General features: G+C 31.0%; 1 non-coding gene across 1 annotated transcript; it reads left to right on the top strand.

Annotated features, from left to right (window-relative positions):
• Nucleotides 1-5,574: 5,574 nt before the first annotated feature.
• LOC117021866 (U1 spliceosomal RNA) lies at nucleotides 5,575-5,738 on the top strand. The gene has a single exon (XR_004422951.1). It is a non-coding gene; the product is annotated as a U1 spliceosomal RNA (small nuclear RNA).
• Nucleotides 5,739-7,300: the final 1,562 nt, after the last annotated feature.

Raw genomic sequence — 7,300 nt, 5'->3', positions numbered from 1 at the left:
GCAGGCAAGAATCATATGCTTATGAAGGAAGACAAGAATAGAAATGAGTGATAGATAGAAATTTTACCTTTTATACATTGAGAAACACTGGAATAGATGATCACTATGGTCTCTAATTTTAAAATTCTATGATTCTATAATAAAAGTTTATATAAAGAGTAAACTTTTTGAAAGTATTTTATGTAAGAAATAGTTTCTCCTATACCTCAAAAATATCTAAGAAGAAAAGCTATTCTTACATGAAAAGCAAAGCAAATTGAATCCGTTAAAATAACTCTAGGGCACCTCTAGGGCATCTGGCATTGAACCCAACATTGTTCCCTGTCAAAATGGGTGCAAAGGAGAGAAACGATAAAAATTGCCAAAAAATATTCACTTACATTAATCTAAGATGGCATCTGCTGTTATTGCTGAAGCTCTGTTGATATCTGATATGGGGCTATATGACCTTGAGAAAAAAAGTACAGGAGTTTCTGCAAAGAAGAAAAAAAATGAGTGATATACTTTAAAAAGTGAATTATGAATCTTTTTAAAATTTCAATAATTTATTTTAAAAAGTTCTTAGATATCATGTTGAGTATAATTAATTTACAGTATGAATTAAAACATTAGTTATTTATGCCACTAATGGCTATTTCCCCAGCTTACGAAACAAAACTTTACCATTGAAGAAAAATACAATTATATTAGAGTACATCTAGTGGCCCACAATTATAAAATATGTTTGTGATGCTATGCATCTGTAAATTTATATGAAGACAGCTTTGCATAAAACATACATACAAATATACAAGCACATTACAATGAAGGCTATTAAAATAATACATTGTTTATGGCAATGGTTTTTAAACTAGATTCCTCTAGTAAATCATTTTGCATTGGGATTACAGAGTATTCTTTACTATGAAACTATGGATCAGAACTTTTCAAAGGGAAAGATAGACTCAGCTTCTAAGCATAAACATGTAATACAGAATTAATAAAGGAGAAAACATCAACCAGTCAGAATTAAAAAAAAAAAATTAAGATACTCAAATGCTGTCTTCTTTTCAAGGAGTTTCATCTCCATCTCACATGTGATGTAATAGAACCTGAATTCTGTCCCTTTAGGTATTTCCTCTGACCCTGATTTCTCCATATCACTGGATCCAGTGCTCTGCATTCTTACTTCTGATTTTCTTTTTGGTTCTCCTTACCTATGGTCAGGATACTTCCAGCTTGCTTTTCTCTGTGTTACACAGCACATCCTGCCCCGGATTCTGCTGCTTATGCTTACAATCTGGAATCTGGAAACCTGAACCCGTCTTCTGACTGTTCCCTTTGCTGGTACATTAAAGGTGGCTTCCTGATCGTTCCGTATACTCTGATCCAATAAATTCTACTGATAATCGATCTACTAGAGAGGTACACTCTTCCATTGTCTGAGACACTGAAATGACTATACTCTCAAATAAATGAGATTGGAAATTTAAGTCTCTGAATTTGTCGCTAAAACTATAAACATAAAATTGTATACATATAAAATCAAAATAAACATGGGTTTGATTGCCAACTTTATATACTTCAGTTAGTCAGTATAAGACCTGAGTCAATAAAAAGAAGTAATATTTCACTCAGTAGCAGATACAACTATTATTATTATCCATATAGTTGCTCAAATATTACTCAAATACTTATCAAGATGATAGTTCCAAAAATATTTACTCATATGAGTGAATGACTAAAGCATGAAACACGTAAATGTAATTTCTAATATCTGATGCCATAAAAGTTGACTTCAAACAGGACAAATGGCAGCTTTGATTCCTGGGTCCTAGAGGAAGCCTTACTTGTCATGATAATATTTAACCAGTTTCACTCACATCATTGGCAAATGCTCAGATACTCAAATTCAAATTCTGGGTTTTGTTTGTTTCTTTGTTTGTTGCAAAATGATATGAATACTGTCAGATTCTATTTTGATCCATTGCCAGAAAAAATACACAGTAAAGCAAGGATAAAAACAAATCAATCCATAATAACTGTGCATGTTTAGCACGACTGCTCATTGAATAGATTATAAAATTACTAAAGGAAATATGAGGGCTATGGGAGGACCAAAGAGATAAAACAGTGAAGGGGGCAGGGCAGAAATACCAACAGAATTAAACTTGCTTTTGGACCCTGAATTTTTTTAGGTTCAATATCAGTGCCTGGTTCCATCTACCATGTTTCCTCCGTTTTATACTGGAAAGAAATTGGAGTTTGTTTTGTAACCTAAACTGCAAATTAATAACTTGTATGTAAATGGAATATCCCTACCAATCCACTGATTATGTTTCCTAAATAAGTACATTCAGCTTCTTTATTCCTTGAACTGCTCTGAAAAGTCAAACAATGCAGAGGCTACATTTTTTACAATCAATTTAAGTAACACGAGATTTAAGTTTTTTCCATGTGACTGTTGGAGAAGATATGCTCTCAAAACTTAAAAAAATAATAATTTAGTGGCAAAAATATTATTTTGAAATTTCTGCACTGCTTCAGGCACTTAATAACAAAAGGTTATATTTTGAAATGTGTCAAGTGCCTCTACAAGGTGTACTGTGTGCAAGTATGTGTGTATGTGTATTGCCTAGAATGAAATCAACTGATATTACCACATTGACTCAGGTATCTGCAGCTGACAGTGCACCCTTCAGGCATTTTGGAAATCTTCAACTAACACTGCAGACAGCTGACAGAAAGAGAATGATGAATTAACACACTCAGGGGCATGGATAATAGCAAAGAAAGACTGCTAAGAAAGTTTGAACAGTTGGCTTGTAAATACAATAGGTCTATTAATTTTCATAGAGCTCTTAACCTGGAAGATTTAGAAGAAACTACACTCTATCTTAAATATTGTAATCTTGTAATCATAATCTTACAATTGTAATGTTGTTTCTAACAATAGTAAAAGCATTAATTTATTAAACAATACCTGTGGAATACACAGCTTTTAGTAATAACAATATTGGATTTTAAGTGGTATTGAATAAATGAATGTTCTAATCAGGAAAGAACATGTTATTTTTAATATAAAAAAAATCCATTATCATTTCTATAACATAAAACACACTAAAGATGTCCTTGTTTGGCAATACAACTGAACTAGCATATATTCTTTCAGTTAAAGTATAAAGTATGAGGTACAAAATTAACAGTATTTTTTTAAATGTAATTTGTAAACTGAGTAGTGTTTATACGTATGGAGTAAGATGTGTCATTAATAATTCTCCTGAAGAACATTGATATTGTTTCTTCTCTGAGGTTTTCTATTTTTCAATTCAGTATTTCATTTAAAAAAAAAAAAAATTGGGGCCAGAATCCAGTAGGAATAGTTGATTCTTTATTTGAAACGTGGGTATAGAATTAATACTTCTTTGGTAGAAAGGATATATCAAAAATTTCACATGAAATATATTAAAACCAAAGTTAAATTGATATAGATTTGAAAGCCTCTTGAAATATGCTTATGTTCACACTACTTCAAATTCTCTCTTTAAGGAAACTTATCTACTATTCTTTAGAAATGCACATAATATTTGTTCTTGCACTTATTCCTGTGCTTAATTAATATGGCCTTTATTTTTAATAATGAGTTCCATATTTATCTTGCACAAATGTTTTTCCCCTATATTTCAACATTCTAGCACAGAGAGCATACATAATTCTTCATTGCCTACATCTTGCACAAATTCTTCTACATCGCTGAACTTATCTCATATGAACAATGAATAGGCTTTATAAAAATTGAATTGAATTCAGTTACTTGCAGAGAAACTTGGTATTTTAGACCACCAAGCCTCTGGAAATACAAGTATTTTGGGGCAGTCATTTGAAGAGTAAGTTGGAGTAAATTTAGCAGAAAACATTTTAAAATGACATCAAAAAATACTGCTATATGTTGCTTTCTAGTTGGACCATAAAATCAAGTTTGGTTGCTAAACAAAACCACATTTGACAAAAGGGGAAAGTAAAGGAATAATTGTAAAATACAAAAATCATACAGCATTTCCACTATATTAAGAAATGTGTATAAAACTGAAAACAACAAATGAACAAGACAAATGAGGAAACAAAAACTCATAGACACAGACAATAGTTTAGTGGTTACCAGAGGGTAAAGGGGGGTTGAGGGGTGGTAGATGAGGGTAAAAGGGATCAAATATATGATGATTGAAAGAGAACTCACTCTGGGTGGTGAGCATACAATGTAATATATAGATGATGTATTACAGAATTGTACACCTGAAATCTATGTAACTTTACTAACAATAGTCACCCCAATAAACTTTAATTAAAAAAAAAATATGTTTTAATTGCTTACAAAAAAAATCACCTTCCTAGGGTACATAGGTGAATTATTCATTCGCAAGAGTTAACATTGCTATCTGACATCACAAAACTACTTCCCACTAAAGAAACCCACATTACCTGCAGAAATATTGTGTGGCTCATATTGCTAGAGGCAGATCTGACTTATGCACCTCACTGTGACATGTCGACCACTTCCTCCAACAATTGATTGCATAAGTGTCATAATACCCTGAAAAACACACTATTTTTCTCATTGCAAGACAGTCACAATTCTAAAAAATGGCAGCATTTCAGCCAAGAAGGGAAGTATTAAATCAAAACTCAAAATGCCAGTAGTTTTTATATAGCCTAACCTTATTAAAAGATATTTAAGGAAGTCCTATAAAAAGTCTTATAAAGGCATATGTCATATTAAATTTAAAAGAAAAAAAATGAAAAAATAAGCAGTTTTTTATGAGTGCTTTACATGAACTAACTTTTCAATCCTTACAATAGTCCTTTCTAGTACTATTAACATTCCCATTGTAGATGAATGACTGAGCACAGAGAATTTAAGTAAATTTCTTAAGATCGCACAGCTAGCATAGAAAACAGCTCTTAATTCAGTCTCTGCTTTTAATAAAATTTCAGAGTATAGTTCATTAAGTCCTCATGAATTAGGTCAAATTATAGTTAATAGAATTTTTCAGTATTGCAATTACTACAGCAATTTCACCTTGCAACTAAGAAAAAAATTGTCTTAATCTTCCCTGAACTTTTGCTTACTAAATGTCACTAATTCAATACACTCGTGACATAAAAAAAAAAAAAAAAAAAATACACATATCTCCACATCAATAAAAACATTTCCTGGCTCTGAAATGATGAGAAAGGTTATTACATACTGATTATTTATTACTTGCTAGAGCTGGCACATTAATTTGTTTAGGTCTAATCAATAACATGATTTTGTACATTTTGCAAGTATTTGGATTTTTGCATATACTATTACTTATGTGACATGTATCTCTAAGTTATAATAAGAATTTATTGGTAATACACTAGGAATAAGTAAAAGGGACTACTTTTTAAAGTCAGGAGACGTGAATTCTCACCCAGAATTTGACCAAATATGTCATGTGACCTTAAACAATTTATTAAATATTGACTTTATCTGTAAAATAAGAAGACTGACCTAAATTATAGTCAAGATTCATTTTAAAATATAGATGATTTCAAAATGTTTTAGTATATATACTTACCTGGCAGGGGAGATACCATGATCACGAAGGTGGTTTTCCTAGGGCGAGGCTTATCCATTGCACTCCGGATGTGCTGACCCCTGCGATTTCCCCAAATGTGGGAAACTCGACTGCATAATTTGTGGTAGTGGGGGACTGCGTTCGCGCTCTCCCCTAAAAAATAAAGAAAAAAATGTTTTAGTATATATTCAATTATTGTTTTACTCTAATGTTTTGTTCTCTCATACATACACTTTATATGGCTCTGTGGTTTTAGTTAGAGAAACAAATCAGACACAATTGCATTCTTTTGTGGAAATATCACAGAATTTAAAATCCAATTTATAATGTTGTATACAAATTAGCAACTTCTTGCATTATGCAATTTGACTCTCCTGTGCCATTTATAGTTTCTTCAGATTATAACCTATTCTTCACCTATTGAAGCAAAATTTTGCTTTGCAGGGACAATAAGCAGTATGGAAAGACAGTAGTCTGAGAGCCAGGCAGACTGATTTTCTGTCAAAGCTATACTGTCACCAGTATTTCTCCAAGCTTGGGTGAGTGCCCTTACACCTTACATTTCAGTTTTTGTTTTTTTGGGGGGGTTTTGTTTGTTTCTTTGTTTTTATCTGTACTTTTTTCCAACTTCGAAAAGTTTCCTGGGAAATATATGGCAAACACTTAATAAAACTAACTTCATGATGACGATTTTATGATTAGTTTTTGTTTTGATGTGATAAGAAGTATGCTGAAAAAGTATAACCAATGGATATTTTAATGTATTCAAATTTTCTGAAAAGCAATGCTCTACATTGGGCTTTTTTTTTTTTTTTAATGCAGTCACTGAGATTAAAGAAAGTATATTCCAGTGAATGAGAAATTGACTTAGGGTATAAAGATGGTACCAAAGGACAGTTATAAATTATCACTACATCTAAGTCAGCTACACAGCATTATTTTCTCTTTGGCCTAATCTCTGAAAGGTCTGTTATTAACACTTTCTCAGTAGTGTAGATGTCACACTACAGTGAAACTTCTAAGTTTGTAGATCACAGAATTTTACCTAGTAATGAAATACCAAAATAGCAAAATAACTGAAATGTAATAATGATCAGGATATATGTATATATATATCCTAATTATAAATTACAGTACACTTCAATTACTTTATAATATGAAAAATATAAATACTATAAGAATGTAAGTGTAAATATAAATAAAATATATTTATATTTACATTTATTTATAAACATTATAAATTTGTGTATATATAATTATAAAATATATAAACAAATATAAGCATATATTATTTATAAACATACATAAAATACTCAAATATATATGACATGTAGATATATATTTTCTTATAAACAATAAAATTCAAATATCGTCAATGATTAAAACTTTACCTATGTTTAATTTATTAAAACATATGCTAACACTTTAGCTACATTAACTCATTTATTCTTCAAAACAACTATGGATCCTAGTTGATGGGTTCACAGAATGAGGAAACTCTGGACAGAGAAATTGTGACTTACCTAATGTCACATGACTTCTAGGGATCAGAGCTAAGATTTTATCCCAGCAATCAGACTCTTGGGTATAATCTCATTCTCATCACATTCTTTTTCTTTGAAAAATTAATATTCAATAAAGTTGTACATGGCGTTAACAGCATGTTAGATGATCTTCAACACAGTGTGGTACTGGCATAAGTTTAGATGTACAGATCA

The sequence above is a fragment of the Rhinolophus ferrumequinum genome, chromosome 4 (assembly GCF_004115265.2).
Source record: "Rhinolophus ferrumequinum isolate MPI-CBG mRhiFer1 chromosome 4, mRhiFer1_v1.p, whole genome shotgun sequence".
Taxonomy (NCBI): domain Eukaryota; kingdom Metazoa; phylum Chordata; class Mammalia; order Chiroptera; family Rhinolophidae; genus Rhinolophus; species Rhinolophus ferrumequinum.
Note: the sequence above shows the minus strand (reverse complement) of the source record. Positions and strands in the feature narration are given on the sequence as shown.